Source organism: Tupaia chinensis, unplaced genomic scaffold (assembly GCF_000334495.1).
Source record: "Tupaia chinensis unplaced genomic scaffold, TupChi_1.0 Scaffold141372_1, whole genome shotgun sequence".
Lineage (NCBI taxonomy): Eukaryota > Metazoa > Chordata > Mammalia > Scandentia > Tupaiidae > Tupaia > Tupaia belangeri.
In genome coordinates this window covers 686,497-703,790 of record NW_006201235.1, presented here as the reverse complement: position 1 = coordinate 703,790, position 17,294 = coordinate 686,497, and the positions used below count along the sequence as shown (strand labels likewise).

Here is a 17,294-nt window from a genome sequence, read left to right as displayed (position 1 = left end):
GCTCCGAAAGAAGCGCCCAAAAAAAAAAAAAAAAGGAAGAGGGGCAGGAATGTGAATCCAAATAGGGTGGTGAAACCTGCAGGATAGTGGAAAGAGCTTTTGTTTCTCACCCGCTTCTTTCTCCCTAGTAGGATGGTAGGGAGCTGGCGGAAAAAGCAGAGATGTTGTTCTGGATCTGCGTGGGGTAGGCGTGCGTGCGTGCGTGTGTAAGTGAGTGTGTGTGTGTGCACGGCTGGAGATAGAGTTGCAACGAGAAGAGGAAGGACAACTTGCGTGCGAATCCTTGTGCAGTTAGGGCCGCGCCCCATTTCTTGGAAGAGGCCCCTCCCGCCTGGATCCGCCCCTGGAGCAGGCGCCGCTGCAAACCCAGCCCCAGGCGTAGCGGGACGGTCCCCGCCCAGGCTGAGAACTAGGCCCGGCCTCCAGGCTCCTGCTCCAGCCGGAAACCCACCGGCAGCAACAGCGAGGACACATCAGGGACAGCAGGCGGCTGGATACTGAGCAAGGTGTGTCCCCTGGCGGAGCATCCTAGAACCTAGAACCCAGGGAGTTCCATCCAGACAACTGTCTCACTGGCAGGACAGTTGCCACTAGTCTCACCGGCCACGTGTTCATTCAGTGCTGCTCCCTTCTACAGGGCAATTTAAAAACGACAAAGTTTGTACAGAACTTAACGTTTTCCCAAGACCTGCGAAAGGTGAAAGCTTTTGGGAGAGCGAAAAATAGGAAACAGAGGGCTCGTCCGGGATTTGAACCCGGGACCTCTCGCACCCAAAGCGAGAATCATACCCCTAGACCAACGAGCCACGACATGTGCACTTTTCTCCTGTTCCCTCTGAAATACGCGTTTCAGAAACTGGCTGGGAGGCTGTTCCAAAGTTTTCCAGTTGTGACAGTTTCTTCCTGCTTTGTTCAGTTCTGTCTTCTCACCACGTCTGCCTCCAGCCCTAGCCCCATTTATTCTCCTTGTTCCACGTCCTAGGAGGCAGCTTTTCAGAACAGAAGCCACACACTTGAATGCCACTGAGCGGGTCGGGACAACTCTAGCAGCGAGCTCCAACCTCGGGGGAGCCGGAAGGGGAGCCGGGTCGGAGTTCAAGGGCCGGAGCGGAGCTTGTTTGCAAAAGGCTGTGAGGTCCTGAGCGCCATGATAGACGCGCGGGACGGTTACTACCTGCCTGCCACTATCTAAAGCGAGCAAGATGTCCAAGAGGCGGGACTGGTGACCATCAAAATTCCGGGAGCGGAGTACCCCTGAAATTATATCAATAAAAGTGGTTGACGTGAACCGGTTAGAAGCGTGTTCGAATGTTGCAAGACACTTCTCAGTTTTTCTAAATAGAATTGAAGTTTTCCACTTCCCACCTTTGATTCAATTGTTTCTTTGGTCTGGAATTCATTTTCCCAGTTTCATCTCAACTCACATCAAATCCTATTCCTCCTTTCTTCCTGTCTCAGCGCAAAATCTTTTTGTCGCACTATAAAAATACCTAAATACAAGTGGCTCTTCCTTAATCTGTGTGCATAGAGTATGGGCAGACACCCGGGCTGAAGGTCACAGTTGCCGAATTGTTCCATAATCAGCCCCTTAGGCCCGAGGGCACAGACATGCACACGCGTGCCTATGTCTAGTCTGCTGTATCAACGAGTAGCCTTAATCTTCGAACTTTGGACTTTAGACGACACAAGAATAAACTACAAGCCAAAACAGAATTTTGCCCAACAGATCAACCTTTTAGAAGGAAGTTAATTAGTGGTGACTAAGCCAGGTTGTATTTCTTAGTAACAGGAACAGGTAAGGATTACAACTAGTGAAGAAACCGGTTTGATTTAGGAAACATTACGGACCCCAAAACAGCAGCTCTTCCTTCGAGCCGGAATCGAACCAGCGACCTAAGGATGACTACACGCCCAAAGAACCTACAGTCCTCCGCTCTACCAACTGAGCTATCGAAGGGAGCGCTAGAGAGCAATCTCCAGAATTCCCTATTCAGAAATTCGGCCTCCAGAGGCGGGCGAGAATTGATATTCTAGTTTCTGACGAATGAGAGTTCCAAACTAGCGCGTGAGAAAGTTCTGGTGCCGCGGTTTTGGAAAACTCTCTAGACCCGAATTCTCCTGATCCACTGGAGGGGCTTCCAAGCGGGACTCCCGCGCGGGTTCCTCAAAAGCGCCCCCCGCGCGGGACATCCCGATGTGCACGACCTCTGCTCGCCCAGGGGCGTGGGCATCGCCGAGCGCGCGGACGCGGCTGAGGTCCGTGCGTGCGCGCGCGTGTGCAAGGTGGGGGCGGGCGCCCGGCCTCGGAGAACTGGGGCTGAGGCGGGAGGCACAGCGACCCAGCCACTGCGAGCCGCGGGAAGGGGAAGAGGGAGGGCGGGCGCGAGGGCACAGCCCAGGGCGCCCCTCCTTTCCTCACTTCCTGTGCTCGCCTCCCAATCCTGGCGCGCCTGCGAGGACAGCTGCCCCTCTCTTCCGCTTACACGTCCACAGGCTCGGGGGAGGGAGAGGACGTGGAATATAATACCCATTGGTAAACCCAATGCTTCTGTGACAGTTCTCTTTGGAGAAAATACTTGTGTGTTTTTCGACAAAGAAACCACAATTTCTTTGAGTCAATCAGTAACAAATGTAGTGACCCAAGTGTCAAAGTGCGGGTCCTTCATTGTCCCCGCTGAGCTACTGAGGTGTCCAAAATCCCAGTGAAACGGACACCTCGCCGGACAGCAGGCACCCCCTGGACGCCTGACGGGAACGGCTGTCATCAGCTTCCTCTTAGGGGGAGGGTCTTTGTTCTTAACCCCAAATTTGTCCAGAACCGGTGCTTAAAGGGCTCTATCCGGGTCTCTTTTCTGGCTTCCCCCACCCCCCGCCCCCACTCCGGTGCCGCAGATTCGGGACACTGGTTCTGACGGCCAGAAGGGCTTCGTGGCGGACTTGCATAGCCGGGGCCAGGGTGCAGGAAGGCAGCACTTCCCTCAGCTCCTAACCGGCTCTGCCACATTACAGGAAGCAAAGTTGTACTCGATCACGAGCACCGGAACTGAAAAGAATGCGTGTTCGCTCAGTACACATTTGAGAGGTCTCCACCACAAGGATAAGCTTAATGAGACAGATTTCTTCGGGCTTTTAAGAATAATCAGAAAGGAAAATTTTTTCAAAAGAGGATCAAAACCGAGAAGGCCCCAGCGAGATTTGAACTCGCGACCCCTGGTTTACAAGACCAGTGCTCTAACCCCTGAGCTATAGGGCCTCGCGGTGAGAGAGGTTCTTTCCTTCTCAGAAAAGGAAGAGTTTTTCTAGTCCTTTACTGGAGCTAAGGGCAGGTAGCCTGCAAAGATTTAGAGACCGTTTCAATCCGTTTCCCGAATCCTGGAATTCAGTCTGCAGACACTTTCTGAGCTTACTGGGAACAGCTCAATGCCGAGGCCACTGTCAGAGAACACCTCTATGTTAAGATTAGAGAAAACTGCTCAACCAGACACAGTCTAACATAGAGAATTTTTTTTTTCCCACTTCAGATTGTAAAAATTAAGAACAGAAATCCGATATAGAGGAATGAGCCTATCATAGATCTCAGCTGAAACCCAAAATCTGCAGTTGGTTTTCTCCTCAACTCAGGACTTGCAAAGACCTGCAACCCCCTGCTTCTTCCAAGTTCCTTAGACATAGAGACCTTTCTCACAGCTTCGAGTCTCAGCGATGGAACAGGCATTGTTAGCTCGCCATTTAATTTATTCTGTCATTCAACCCTGAATTCCAGTTTTGTGCTAGGCTCTGCCCTAGGAACTAGGGTATCCTGAAGTCAGTGTCTTAGTCTTGTTGAACAAAAGAACTTCAGCTTTCTTGAAAAGGAACAATGGAAAGTAGCCGCCCCACGTATGAAGCGGCAGTGGCTATTCCAAGGTTCAGAAACAACGAAGGCAGCGGATCAGGAGGGACCTTCAGGAGGGGCCTTTATGGAGACATGGGGCTTGACTGCACTATGAAGGGAGGTTAAGACTTACACAAGTGGTGATCTATTTGGGCGTTCCCAGGTAGAAGAAAATTATGAGAAAGGTCAGAGAAAAAGACCAGAGCATTTATGGAGCTTCAGTGGATTACTAGCTAAAGGTAGATGCCCACCCTCCTAGAAGTGAGAGTAGGTGAGAAGATAAGTTAATAGGAGACAGGAATGAAATTAGGCACCTTGAAAAACAGAATATGGAAACCTACCATCTATGAATTGTAGAATGAGTTGAAAAAATGAGAAACCAGAGTCAGGAACACCAGATATTGGCTGTGGTGCAGATGTTCAAGCATAGTGAGCAAAAAAGATAGTCTTGGGAACCAGCAGTTAGCGTAATGGCTATGTTGCTGGACTTCCACATAGTAGACCACAGTTCGTGTCCCAGACCTGGTGGTTTAAAACTCACGCCGGGCGCATGTGCGTGTGTTCCCAAGATCCCGAGAGGAGAATGGAGGAAAAAGGATTGCGGCGTGACTATCCCCCCTGGGGGGTGATTTCTCGCTTTCTGTCTCTATGTCTCTCTCTGTCCCTCTGGCGAGCGCCCGTGCCCTATAGCAAAAACTTCTCCAAAAAAAAAAAAAAGATGGTATTAATCTCCTATGGTGTTGCTAACAGAATATGTGAAGCTGGGTAAATTGTAAAGAATAGAGGTTTAGCAGTGGCAGGTGGCATGGCAGTTAAGGGTCCTGGACTCCCACATGGTCCACTGTGGTTTGAGTCCTGGACCTGGTGGCTTGCTTTTTCACATTCCTTCTCTTTCTCATTCTGTTTCTCTCTGGTAAAATTAAAATAAATAAATAAATAAAGCTAAATAAAATAATTCTTTTTTTCTTTTTCGCTATAGGGCACATGCACCTGCCAGAAAGACAGAAAGAGACAGAGAAACAGAAACTGAGAAATCACTCCCCAGGGGAGATGGCCAGACTGCAATCCCTTCTCTTCCATTCTCCTCTCAGGCTCTTGGACATGCATGCACATGTGCCCGGCATGAGTTTAAGCCACCGGGTCTAGGACTTGAACAACAGTCAACTACATGGGAATCCAGTGACATAGTCATTACGCAAACTGCTGGTCCCAAATAAAATAATTCTTAAAAAAAAAAAAAAATTTTAAAAAGGGAAAGAAAGAAAGAAAAGAGGTTTATTTAACTCACAATTCCAGTGGCTAGGAAGTCCAAAGATGTGATACTGACATAAGGTTGGCTGTATCACAATGTCTCTGACAGAAACAGAGACGATATCAAACTGGTGGAAAGAGAGAGACCTGGGGGCAGCCATCTTCCTTATGTATCAGCCCGGTCTCACAAGAACTAGATTTTCTTACAAGAACTAGAACTCACTGGGTCTTCCATTAATCCATTGTGAGAGCAATGCTTCCATTAGGCTTTAACTTTTTTTTTTTTTTTTTTTTTGATAGGGTGCTTGTGTTCACTGGAGAGAAACAGAGAGTGGGAAAGTGAGAAATCAATCTTTAGAAGGGTTGGCCATGCCACAACCCCTTCTCCATTCTCCTTTTGGGATTTTGGGCATGAACACATACACGAACTTGGCGAGCTGACAGTTTATTTTAAAGAAGATGTTTCACTTTAGTTCCCAGAGTTGCTCTGTTTGGGTGGATGCAGGTTCAAATGGTGAGTGGAGAGAAGAGAGGGGGGAAGGTGTATTATTTCTTTGAACTCCCGCTCAGAGTCTTTTGGTGATACTTGGAATCATGGTTTCAAGAGCCCAGAGGACAATGGTGACAAAAGGACACAACGTATAACTAGAAAGAATAGGAAATTGTCACAGCCTGGGATAGTAGTGTGGTCGAGTGGTCCAAGGCACTAGATTTAGGCTCTAGTCTCTCTGAGCAGGAGGATTCAAATTCTACCACTGTCAAAGTTTTGTTTCTGCATCATTGGTGAGTCCACGTGTCTTCACTCCCAGTATGACCTAATGTCAAAACCTGAAACCTGAATTTTCTGAACCCCCAGTTCTAGACTAGGGGAACAGTAAAAGATACACTTCTCTCCGTATTCCTGTTCTCATGGAACAGGGTCCAGCGAGGCATTCCAAAGGGATAATGACATTTGAGCTGAAGCCTTGAGATAACATTGACAGGGCCTAGTAGGTGGCATAGTGGTTAAGGGCATTGGATTCCCACATGGTCAACTGTGGTTCGAGTCCCAGACCTGGCAGCTTGCATTCCTGTTTTCTCTCTCTCTGCTCCTCTCTGGTCAAATTAAAATAAACAAAGATAAATAAAATAGTTCTTTAACAGAAAAAGAAATAACACTGACAGTGCATAATGTGTTCTGTTGTGTTCTGTGAATGGATAGGGCAGGGTAGAGAAGGAGCAGAGAGCGAAGTGAGCCTTTGTCTCACTTGTTTTAAGTGTTTCCTTGAAGGAGCAGTTCAGGCAGTTATACACAGAGCAGAAAGCATTCCCATGATCGCTGCTGCTGATTGCCTCTGGACCCACTGCATTTACTTCAGGATGTTGTCTTCTACTTTTTCATCTGCCCTAGACTCCCTGCTATAGCCCTCTTTCTCTTTCCATATCTCTCTCTCTCTGGGTCCACTGTCAGGACAGTAAAGGAGATGGGTTAAGCAGGACATAGATTATCAAAGGCAACAAATGGCCGTCCGCTCAGAAGATTCAACTCCCAGGCTGAACCAACCAAGGAAGACCACCCTGTCTCTCTCACTTAGCTTGCAAAGAGTCCTAGATACAAAATCAGCATTTGAGCTTCCTGAAGAACATCTTCAGTTTCTGACCTTTGAATGCAGAGCCCTTCTGTCCCATGTAGACAGTCCTTTGATACCCAGAAGGGGCATTCGACTGGATTTGGTGTCCATCACGCTGAGGTTTGAATCAGGCATTGTCCCTTCTTCAAGGCTTTGGGAAGGACTCATCAGTTCATTCTAGTAAGTCATGATGGAGCCTGAATGGTCCATGCCCTAAAGGAGACAAGTGATAAGTTTGTCCATGTGGCTAGTCAACCTTGACAATGGTGACATTTTGGACTGGATCGTTTTTGCTGTGAGGTGGCCATCCTGTGTACTGCAGGATGTTTGGAAGTATCCTTGGTCCTTGCCTACTAAGTGCTAGTATCACTGTCCTCCCTCTCCAGTTTTGACAACCAAAAATGTACCAAGACGTCAAATGTCCCCTAGGATGTAAAGCTGTGTCTGAGGATGATTATTTCTCACTGCATGGTTTGTCTCTCAACAGTGTATTTTGTATGGGAGAGGTTCTTAATTTTGATAAAGTCCTATTAATCATACTTTTCTGGGAACCAGCAGGTGGCATGGTGGTTAAAGAGCTAGACGCTCCCATATGGCCGACATCGATTTGAGTCTTGAACCTGGTGGCTTTCTCTCTCTCTCTCTCTCTAATAAAATGAATGAATAAATAAAATTTTTTAAAAAAAATTATGCTTTTCTTTTGTGGGTCATACATTCAGTGTTATATTAAGAAATTTTTCTTGGGACCAGCAGTTAGCGTAATGGCTATGTCACTGGACTCCCATGTAGTCGACTGTAGTTTGAGTCCTGGACTCAGTGGCTTAAACTCGTGCTGGATTTATATGCGTGTGTGCCCAAGATCCTGAGAGGAGAATGGAGGAGAAGGGATTGCAGTGTGGCCATCCCCCCTGGGGGTGGTTTCTCACTTTCTATCTGTCTTTCTGGCAAACACATGTGCCCTATAGGAAAAATCTCTCTCAAAAAAAAAAGAGAAATATTTCTCTAACATAAGTAGACAAAGATTTTTATCCTAAAATTTATTTAGTTTTGGGTTTTATAATCCATTTAGGTCTATGATCCATTTTAACCTCTGTTTATGGTATGATGTATGGATCAAAAATCTTTATTTGCTCCAATTTTTCTAATATCATTTGTTGAAAAGACTACCTTTTCCCATGGAATTGGCTTTGAAACTAAATGATCAATTGATAATACACATGTGATTTGTATCTCTGTATTCCTGCTCCACAGGTTTTTTCAAAGAATTATTTAATTTTATTTATTCATTCATTTACTTTAATTTGACCAGAGAAAGACAGAGAGGGGGAAAGTGAGAAAGCAAGCTACCAGGTCCAGGACTCGAACCGTGGTCAACCATGTGCAATGTCTAACACCTTAACCTGTTGGTCCCTCCCAACAGGTTTTTTGTTTGTTTGTTTGTTTGTTTTTAAAGAAAACTTATTTCTTGAAAGAGAAAGAAATAGAGACCCCAACATGATCCTGCCATGCCTTGATCCTCCCCCTACTCTTCCAGCCAGCCAGGACCACCTGGCCTGTTCAGGTCCACCTGAGACTCCAATTCTCAGCCTAGGATCCGGACCCAGAGGCGGCACCATTGCCTGAATCACCATAGCTGAGATAATCTATTTTTTTACCTCTTAATGTAAATATAATGTCTGAATAATTGCAGCTTTATAGTAAGTCAATATATATCAACATAATTGTAGTATGATGTACAATAAACCAGGCAGAGTGAGTTCGCCAACTTAGTTTAACTTTTCAAAGTTGTTTTGGGCATACTATGTCTTTGAACTTCCCTACTTCCAGAATATTGGAATTAACTTATTTAATAATACCTTTTGGGGGGGCCAGCAGATGGCATAGTGGTTACACTGATAAGACTCCCACGTAGTTGACTGTGAATTGAATCCAGGACCCAGTGGCCTGAAAATCACACCGGGCATGTGTGCATGCATGCCCAGGATCTTAGGAGGAGAATGGAGACGGGATTGCAGTGTGGCCATACCTCCTGAGGGAGTGATTTCTCACATTTTCTCTGTCTTTCTCTCTCTCTCTCTCTCTCTTTCCCCCAGTGAGCACATGTGTCCTATGGCAAAAACCTCTAGAAAAAAAAAAAAAAAAAAGACTGTTGGGATCTTTATTGGGATTGCATTGAAACTATAAGTCAATTAGGTATGATTGATAGCCTAATAATATTGAGTTTTCTCATTTATGATTATAAAATATCAAAATATATTTAGGTTTTCTTTCAACTTACTTAGCTTTTTTTATTGTTTAAGTCTTGGACATATTTTATCCTGAAGTATTTTACATTTAGTGTTTCTACCATAAATTGGACTGCTTTTTAAAATTTCAATTCGTGATTGTTCATGGCTATTATAAACAATTGTGCATATGCATATAAAGTATGTAAGATAATATGTAATTAGTTTTTAATATTATCTTGTAACCTACATCTTTGCAAATTTCCTCATTAAATATTGCCTTAGCCCTTTTGTGCTGCTATAACAAAATACTGGAGACCAGGTAATTTAAAAAAATTAAAGAATTATTCTATTTAATTTTATTTATTATTATTATATTTAACTTGCTATAGGGCATGTGTGCTCACCAGAGAGAGAGAGAAAGTTAGAAAGGAAGCTGCTAGGTCCAGGACTCAAACCACTCCCATGGTCAGCCATGTGGGAGTTCAGTGCCTTAACTACCATGCCACCTGCTGGCCCTGAAACTGGGTAATTTATAAATCATAGAAATTTATTTTTTCACACTTTTGGAGGCAGAGAAGGTCAAGATCAAGGTGTGGCAGGTTCTGTGTCTGCTGAGGGCCAAGTCTCTACTTCCAAGATGGCACCTTTAATCTTGGATCTTACTGAAGGGGCAATCACTATGTCTTCACAGGTCAAAGGGGAAGAAAAGGCAAAAGGAACTAGTTCGTTCCCTCCAGTCCTTTAATGAGGTCCCTATCTCATTCATGAGGGTTCTGCCCTCACAACTTAGTCACCCCTGAAGACCCCACCTCTTAATATTGTTGCAATGGGCGTTCAGTTTCAAATTAATTATGGAGGGTACACAAACATTTAAACTATAGCAGTTACAGAAGCTTTCAGAAGATTCCATAGGACTTTTACATATACTTTGCTGCTTTCTCAGGATAAAAGAGCTTTCCTTTTTTATTTAAACATGGATGACTTCTATCTTAATTTTTTTTTCACTATTGAATAGGCAGGAAAAACCAGTATATGTTGATAAAAATGATCAAAGTAGATGTCCTTGCCTGCTCCTGATCTCATAGGAAAAACATTTAGCCTTTCATCATGAAGTATGTTAGCTGAGAGTTCAAAAATGCTTTTTGTCAGGTTGAGAAAAGTCTATTTCTACTTTTCTGAGATTTTGTATCAGAAATGAATTTGAGGGCCAGAAGGTGACATGGATCCTGCCCGGCTGACTGTGCACCTGAAGTCCTGGATCAGGCAGGTTGAAAATCATGCTGCGTGCATATGTATGTGAGCCTGAAATCCCTAAAGGAGAATCGAGGAAAAGGGATTGTGCCTTGGCCATCATCTCCTGTGGGGATACTTTCTCACATTCTCTCTCTCTCTCTCTCTCTCTCCCCATCACCCTCCCACGAGCACATTTCCTTTTTTTAAAAAGGAAAGAAACAAATTTGAAATTTTTGTCAAATGCTTTGCCTGCATCTTTTTTTTTTTTTTTTTTTTTAAAGAGGTTTTTGTCTTTGGGCAACTGTTCCTGCTGGAGAGAGAGAGAGACAGTGAGGGAAAGTGGGAAACCACCACCACCACCCCCTCTAGAGGGGATGGCCACTCAGCAATCCCTTCTCTTCCGTTTTCCTCCTGGGATCTTAGGCATGCATGTACATGTACCCAGCATGATTTTCAAGCCACCAGGGTGGTACTCGAACTGCGGTCGGCCACCTGGGAGTCCGGTAATGTAACCACTACACGATCTGCTGGCCTCTGTCTGCATCTTTGATGTGATCATGGGATTTTTCTATTTTAGTTTGTTAACATGATGAATTCTATTGATTAATTTTTTTCCCTACCAGCAAATATATTGATTTTGAATGAGATAAATCCCACTTGATCCCAATGTATTATCATTTTAATATTGTTGGATTCAACTTAGTAAAGTTTTGTTAAGAGCTTTTGTTTTTGAGAGATATTGGTCTGTAGATGTCTTTTCTTGTAGTGCCTGTGGCTTTAAAGTCAAACGTATGCTGTCCTAGAGTCGGGAATTGTTACCTCTTCTGCAGTTTTTCTAGAAGTTGTATAGAGTTAGCATTATTCCAGTGATGTTTGTTAATTTCGCCAGTGACGTTATGTGAGCCTGGTGAATATGTACCTCAGGGATTTGAGCTTCGTTTTTTGCAAGGTATGTTGTGGGCTCCGCTGTCCAGGCAGTCTTTGTGATGAGGGAACTCTGCTCTGCTGGTCCTAAAGAGTTCCAGAGCACCAGGGGCAGGCTCAGAGAGAGTGGGTTTGCAAGGCTGAAATGTCAGTACTGCAGACGGAAGAGACCCTTCAGGTCCTAAAATCATCAGATTCGAGTGGTGAAAGTATCGCTCTGTCTCTGAGATCAGAATAAAGACACTTCCAAGTATTTTAGGAACAGAATGCAAAATATTGAGAAATTATTTACCTTCTCTAAAGAACTAATTCTGCCCAGCCATTTACGTGTGCACTTTGAAATGGTGAAAGGGAGGAGCAAAGAGTTTCTTTGGCATCTTATTATTATGATTATTATTAGATTCCAACTCTAGAGCATTTGCAAATGTCCTAAAACTCTATTTGATAACTCATGTTCCCTTGGAGCTAGGATCTTACAGCCTTAGTTTACTTCAAACCTTATCTTTCTAAGATATTTGTGACAAGAATGAGAGAATCAAACAAGAATAAAACGTAGCCGACACAAAAGACCACAGCCTAAAGTGTGTTATAGATTTCATTTGCTCCTAACTCAGTAAGTGCTTCCTTCCCCTTTCGGGCTCCTGATGGAGGACAACTATCCGGAGCTAACAGGGAAACACATTTTCTGATAGAACCGGAGGGTAGCGGTAGGCAGAGAAACACTCTTCAGGAGTGATCCCAAGGAAGTCCCAAACCCTTCCTCTGTGTGCTCCTGGGTGGTGCACAAAAATGGGACACATTCCAAAAGCAAAAGGGTACAGGAAGGTGTTTACTATCAGGAAAGGTAGACAAGCTGCTATAGTCCATGTGGTAGCGTGGCCGAGCGGTCTAAGGCGCTGGATTAAGGCTCCAGTCTCTTCGGGGGCGTGGGTTCGAATCCCACCGCTGCCAAGCTGACAGTTTTTGCTGAAAGATGAAATATCATTTGAACCTAGTGAGAGGTAAGCGTTCGTTTGCGGTCCAGGTGACAGTTGTAGAAATGTGAGCTTTGGTATAACGGGGTACACAAATCGTTGAAGTCGGATTTCTGTTGGTAGGGCGCTGGGGGAAGTTTTACCAATTGATGAAGTTTTGATAAGTCTTCAGAGGTGAAGTTCACCTGGAGGGTAGGGGGCCCCTAAAAGAAGCAGTTGTCCGTGGGACAAGAAGATTGATGTAAAGATTGCGGAAGAATAGGAAGTAGTTTTGTTTAACGTCTTTTTCTCGTGAGTGGAAAACCATGGAGGTTTTGCGGACAGTCTGTGAGCAAAAGCCTGTCAAAGGCACAGGGCGCCGACTGCGGTCTCTGCTGCCGCCCGCGCACAGCCGAGTGCCTGGGACCCTGGGCTCCCAGTGGTCTGTTTACGCTAGGAAGTTTCTTCCTCCTCGCCCCCAGCCGCATCCCTGGTCTCCGGATGCCTTGTTTCCCCTTCTCTCTAACCTTTACTGGGAAGCGGAAAGAAAAACGGCTGAACGAGACTGTCCGGAGATGCAACTCAGCAAGGGGCCAATGGCCCACGAAAGGAGAGACGCTTAAATTTCAGTTCTTGCAAATCTGACTCAAGGATCTCCGTCCACCCGCCCGGAAAATAAGCTCACTGCCCCTGCACTCTTGCCTTTAAGAGACCAAGACTGTTTCGACCGATAATCTGAATCCCTGCTAGGCATGGCTGTTCCTTGAACTGTGAGAACAGTGTACTTCTAGATCTGTTCCTGTGGCTTGGGAGCGGATGGATAGACTTTGGTGTCTATTGCGACAGAGACGGAATCTAAGTGTTGTCCTTTTCTCTTTAGGGAAGTGAGAACGGAAAAAAGGAGGATTCTGGAGACATGAAACAAAGAAAGTGGTCTGTGAACTCAAAAGCCGCAATAAGAAAAAAAAAATTCTCTTAAGAGTTATTTAATTTTATTTATTCATTCATTTATTTTAATTTACCCAGCAAAAAACAGCCACACAGAGAGAAGGAAAGTGAGAAAGCAAGCCACCAGGTCCCAGACTCGAACTGTGGTCATCCCTATGGGAGAGTCCAGCTCCTTAACCACCACATGAACTGCTGGCCCAACAATAAGATAACTTTTAAGTTCCTGGCCAGAGGTATTGGTCTCTAGGTCTGAGTATGGCCGGCCCTCTTTTGTTTAGGCATACTCACTTACCAAAACCACACTCCTATTTAAATAGAGCATTCAGCCTGGACAGGTACCTAGAAGAACAAGACTACAGAAAAACGCGATGATTCTGAACTGATCTCAGTTTAAATCTGTGGCATAACCTCAGGTGTGTCTTACTGTTTTCCTCAATCCCTTTACCTGATTGTTCTTAAACACTACTCTTTGATCCCTTCTCTTGTGTTCTCAAAGCTGGGGACCCAATCTCGTGGATTCTTCCATCCAGCATTCCGTTGAACTGAGAGAATGTAGTCCTGTGGCAGTCACGGGAGAACTTCTGCAAGGCCTGCATCTACCTGCAGCCGAGTGCCCTGGTTATTATTATGGACGGCCTGTCCCAGATCGTCGCCAAGGTCATCTCTGCCCCGCATTCTTTTCTACACAGAGAAAAGAGATTCAAGTTCTGTCATAAAAATCTGTCTGATTTGAGTCTCTAAAAAACCAGTCCTGGGGAGGGCAGGTAGCGTGATTGTTAAGGGCGCTGGACTCCCAGATGGCCAACCGTGGTTTGAGTCCCAGACCTGGCAGCTTTCTTTCTCAATTTCCTTCCCTATCACTCACTCTATCCCTCTGTGGTCAAATTAAAAAACAAAGTTAAATGAAATAATCCTTAAAAAAAAAAAGTCCTATTGGAAAGAGCTAGAGTTATTTAGACGATGTCAATTACAAGAAGAGTCTTGTAAGAAACAAGAATTTTTGCAAACTTTAGATATTACCAAGTAATGACTACTGGGCTGGGCGGGGCGGGGCGTGGTCTCCCGACGAGTTGGATATCCTTTTCGTGGTCACTTGGCTTTAAGTCCCCCTGTGCTCAAATGAAGCAGAGGACGCGGTTGGTAAGAGGGTGAGCCCTATCGCGAGGAGGTGGGGCTGGAATGGAGAGGCCAGGCTTAGGGAGGCTGTCCAATGGAGGGCTTCCCCAGACCCAACGGCTGGGCTGAGGTTGGCAGGTTGCGCCCACCCAGTGCCCGTCCTTGTTTTCCTTTCCTCCGCACTCCTCCAGTGCCACAACCCCGCCATGTCCCCCTCGCTCTCTCACCAGCTTTGTGGCCACTGAGGGCGCTCCGCCTGACCTGCAGAAAGGCGGATGCAGAGAGGAAACCAACCGACAGGTGAGAGCACGGATGCCTGCCGGCTTACCTGCCAGCCGGCCTGCCTCCCTGCCCATCACTGATCTTGGCCATAGCAGCGCCACCCAGGGATGTCAGGCAGCCACTAAGCACCAGCGGAAACCGCGCCCAGGGCACTCTCTCGATCCCAAAAGAGCGCGCTTAAGATAATGCGGTGCGTAGGGCTCTCCAGTAGGGCCGGTTCACAAACAACCCCAGGCGTGCTGCACCTCCAGCACTTAGGGCCCTTGGTCGCCTTCGTATGCACAAGACACAGTGAACCAGCACTATCTGTTAGCACCCTTTGATAGCTCAGCTGGTAGAGCGGAGGACTGTAGGCTTGACAGACGTCTGTGGACATCCTTAGGTCGCTGGTTCGATTCCGGCTCGAAGGACTGCCTTGTGTTTTTGCCCACAAATGCCTGTGGCCCACCAGCACCTGCCCTGCCCTTTCTGGGCCCTGCAGCTGACAAGGAATAGGGATATCTACAATGTCCGAAGCAAAACCCAACAACGCCTGAACCATCTACAAACAGGAACCCTACTGACTGCACCTTCTTCCAGCTGCCCAGGACCTGACTCTTCTTACAACAGAGCAGAAGGGCGGAGGCAGAGAGAAACCCACCCGACAGGTGAGAGCACGGATGCCTGCCGGCTTACCTGCCAGCCGGCCTGCCTCCCTGCCCATCACTGATCTTGGCCATAGCAGCGCCACCCAGGGATGTCAGGCAGCCACTAAGCACCAGCGGAAACCGCGCCCAGGGCACTCTCTCGATCCCAAAAGAGCGCGCTTAAGATAATGCGGTGCGTAGGGCTCTCCAGTAGGGCCGGTTCACAAACAACCCCAGGCGTGCTGCACCTCCAGCACTTAGGGCCCTTGGTCGCCTTCGTATGCACAAGACACAGTGAACCAGCACTATCTGTTAGCACCCTTTGATAGCTCAGCTGGTAGAGCGGAGGACTGTAGGCTTGACAGACGTCTGTGGACATCCTTAGGTCGCTGGTTCGATTCCGGCTCGAAGGACTGCCTTGTGTTTTTGCCCACAAATGCCTGTGGCCCACCAGCACCTGCCCTGCCCTTTCTGGGCCCTGCAGCTGACAAGGAATAGGGATATCTACAATGTCCGAAGCAAAACCCAACAACGCCTGAACCATCTACAAACAGGAACCCTACTGACTGCACCTTCTTCCAGCTGCCCAGGACCTGACTCTTCTTACAACAGAACAGCCCCTTCTTCCTTAGAGAGCCACTGGTGCCCCACCTCGTGCTCAGCCTTCTGGCCTCCCATTTTTATTTATTCCCCCTTCTGCCTCTCTTGTTCACTATTCAGAGAGTCCTCACAACCAAGACAGTAACTGAATATGTCTACAGTCAAGATCTTGACGGTCAAGACCACTGGCCATTACACAGCTCAGGGACAAGAACCCGTTCCTCCATGAAAGCTCACGTGCTCCCTCTAGCTCACACTCACTTCCATCACTGCCTGGTCTCTGCCAGCACCCTCTCAAACTTTGTCTGCTTGTCCCTCATTCTTTCTGCTTCACTCAATTATTTCCTTTTTTCCTCAGTCTCTGCTTCTTTTTCTCTGCCTGACTCACTGTCTCTACATTTTTTCTCGTTATCTCTTTGTCTCGCCACCTCCGTCTTTCACTGTCTCTGTCTGGCTGGCCCTCTCTTTTCTGCCAGGACACATTGACCTATGAACACAGGACTCTCTGCTCTGCTCTGTTTTATCTCGTTGCCTGGGACAGCACCACCCTAAGCAGTACCTAATGGGCAGAACTCCCAGGGGCACCTTCGAGTCACCCTACAGGTGTTCCTGTGTTCCCCTCTCTGAAGCCCCCATCCCTGAAGTCATAACTTCCCTGATCCCTGACACCTGCTCTGGTTGCTAGGGCTGGGTTTGGGCTTGAAAAGAGCATGGGTCCTTCACAGTGCAAAGATGGCTGCCCCACTTGGGGCCACTGTCCTGCCACTTGTGAGAAAATGCAGGGGAGAGGGCAAGAGAGGGAAGAGGGAGAGAGAAATCAAGACACACACGTAGAGGAAGAGACAGAGAAAGGGACAGGCACAGGAAGAGACTTAAAGCAGAAGAGGGGGCAGGAACAGGGATGGATACTTGGGGGAGGGAGCAAACCCATTTACTGCAGCCCCTAAGCAGCCTTCCAGACTCTGCAGCCAACAGGAACGTCTGTTGCTCTGTGGCCCCATCTGAAGAGTATACAGCTGGTCCTTCTCTCTCCCGCTTCGGCCCCACCCACGCTCTGGCCCCAAGTGTCGCAACCTTCTCTTCTTTCCACTCCTGACCAAGAGGACCAAGCCTTTGGTGGACAAGCTGCAGAGTCTCCAGTTGAGATAGGAGTTAGATCCCACTTACAGGTATGCAGGGTAGGGGCCCCAAATGGAAACCATTGTGTTTTTCTTTTTAATGAAGTCTCTGTGTTTTTCCTCTATAACCTGGTTAATGTGCAATATGCACCCCTTTTATGACCCTTTGCTAATAAGGCAGGAGATAGAGATACATACGCAGGGTAGAGGTCCATGAGGGAGGCACAGTGGCTAAATTATCAGAGCCAAAAGCTGGCTGCGCTGGGACTCAAAGCAGGTGTAGTTAAGAACAATAGTTTCCATTTAGTAACTGTATTCTGAGAACTGTATTCAGCTATGATCTGCTGACCACAGGGAAAAATAGGGTGATAAGTCACTTAGGCTACCTTGTAACTCTTTTCTAAAGCCCACTTCCTTATCAGAGAGACAGCCCATTGCTCAGACCCTAGATAAAAGCCCCCCACCTTCAGCTCCTCTCTGGCAACACATTCAAGCCCAATTCCACTGCATTGAAAGCTTTTTCTCTTTCCC

General features: G+C 46.7%; 1 protein-coding gene and 6 non-coding genes across 7 annotated transcripts in view; 3 read left to right on the top strand and 4 right to left on the bottom strand.

Annotated features, from left to right (window-relative positions):
• The window catches only part of LOC102481787 (ribonuclease 4), a 24,046-nt gene extending 23,765 nt beyond the window's left edge, over window positions 1–281 (bottom strand). Inside the window, exon 1 of the mRNA XM_006163087.3 lies at window positions 111–281. The gene's annotated coding sequence lies outside the window, so the exon portion shown is untranslated. The remainder of the gene's footprint in view (window positions 1–110) is intronic.
• Window positions 282–734: 453 nt separating this feature from the next.
• Window positions 735–806, bottom strand: TRNAP-UGG (transfer RNA proline (anticodon UGG)). Its single transcript has one exon. It is a non-coding gene; the product is annotated as a tRNA-Pro (tRNA).
• A 1,059-nt stretch (window positions 807–1,865) lies between these two features.
• TRNAY-GUA (transfer RNA tyrosine (anticodon GUA)) lies at window positions 1,866–1,957 on the bottom strand. Its single transcript is given in 2 exon segments — window positions 1,866–1,901; window positions 1,921–1,957. It is a non-coding gene; the product is annotated as a tRNA-Tyr (tRNA).
• Window positions 1,958–3,180: 1,223 nt separating this feature from the next.
• On the bottom strand, window positions 3,181–3,253 carry TRNAT-UGU (transfer RNA threonine (anticodon UGU)). The gene has a single exon. It is a non-coding gene; the product is annotated as a tRNA-Thr (tRNA).
• An 8,736-nt stretch (window positions 3,254–11,989) lies between these two features.
• On the top strand, window positions 11,990–12,071 carry TRNAL-AAG (transfer RNA leucine (anticodon AAG)). Its single transcript has one exon. It is a non-coding gene; the product is annotated as a tRNA-Leu (tRNA).
• Window positions 12,072–14,735: 2,664 nt separating this feature from the next.
• On the top strand, window positions 14,736–14,829 carry TRNAY-GUA (transfer RNA tyrosine (anticodon GUA)). Its single transcript has 2 exons — window positions 14,736–14,772; window positions 14,794–14,829. It is a non-coding gene; the product is annotated as a tRNA-Tyr (tRNA).
• Window positions 14,830–15,364: 535 nt separating this feature from the next.
• On the top strand, window positions 15,365–15,458 carry TRNAY-GUA (transfer RNA tyrosine (anticodon GUA)). The gene is made up of 2 exons: window positions 15,365–15,401; window positions 15,423–15,458. It is a non-coding gene; the product is annotated as a tRNA-Tyr (tRNA).
• The last annotated feature ends 1,836 nt before the right edge of the window (window positions 15,459–17,294 follow it).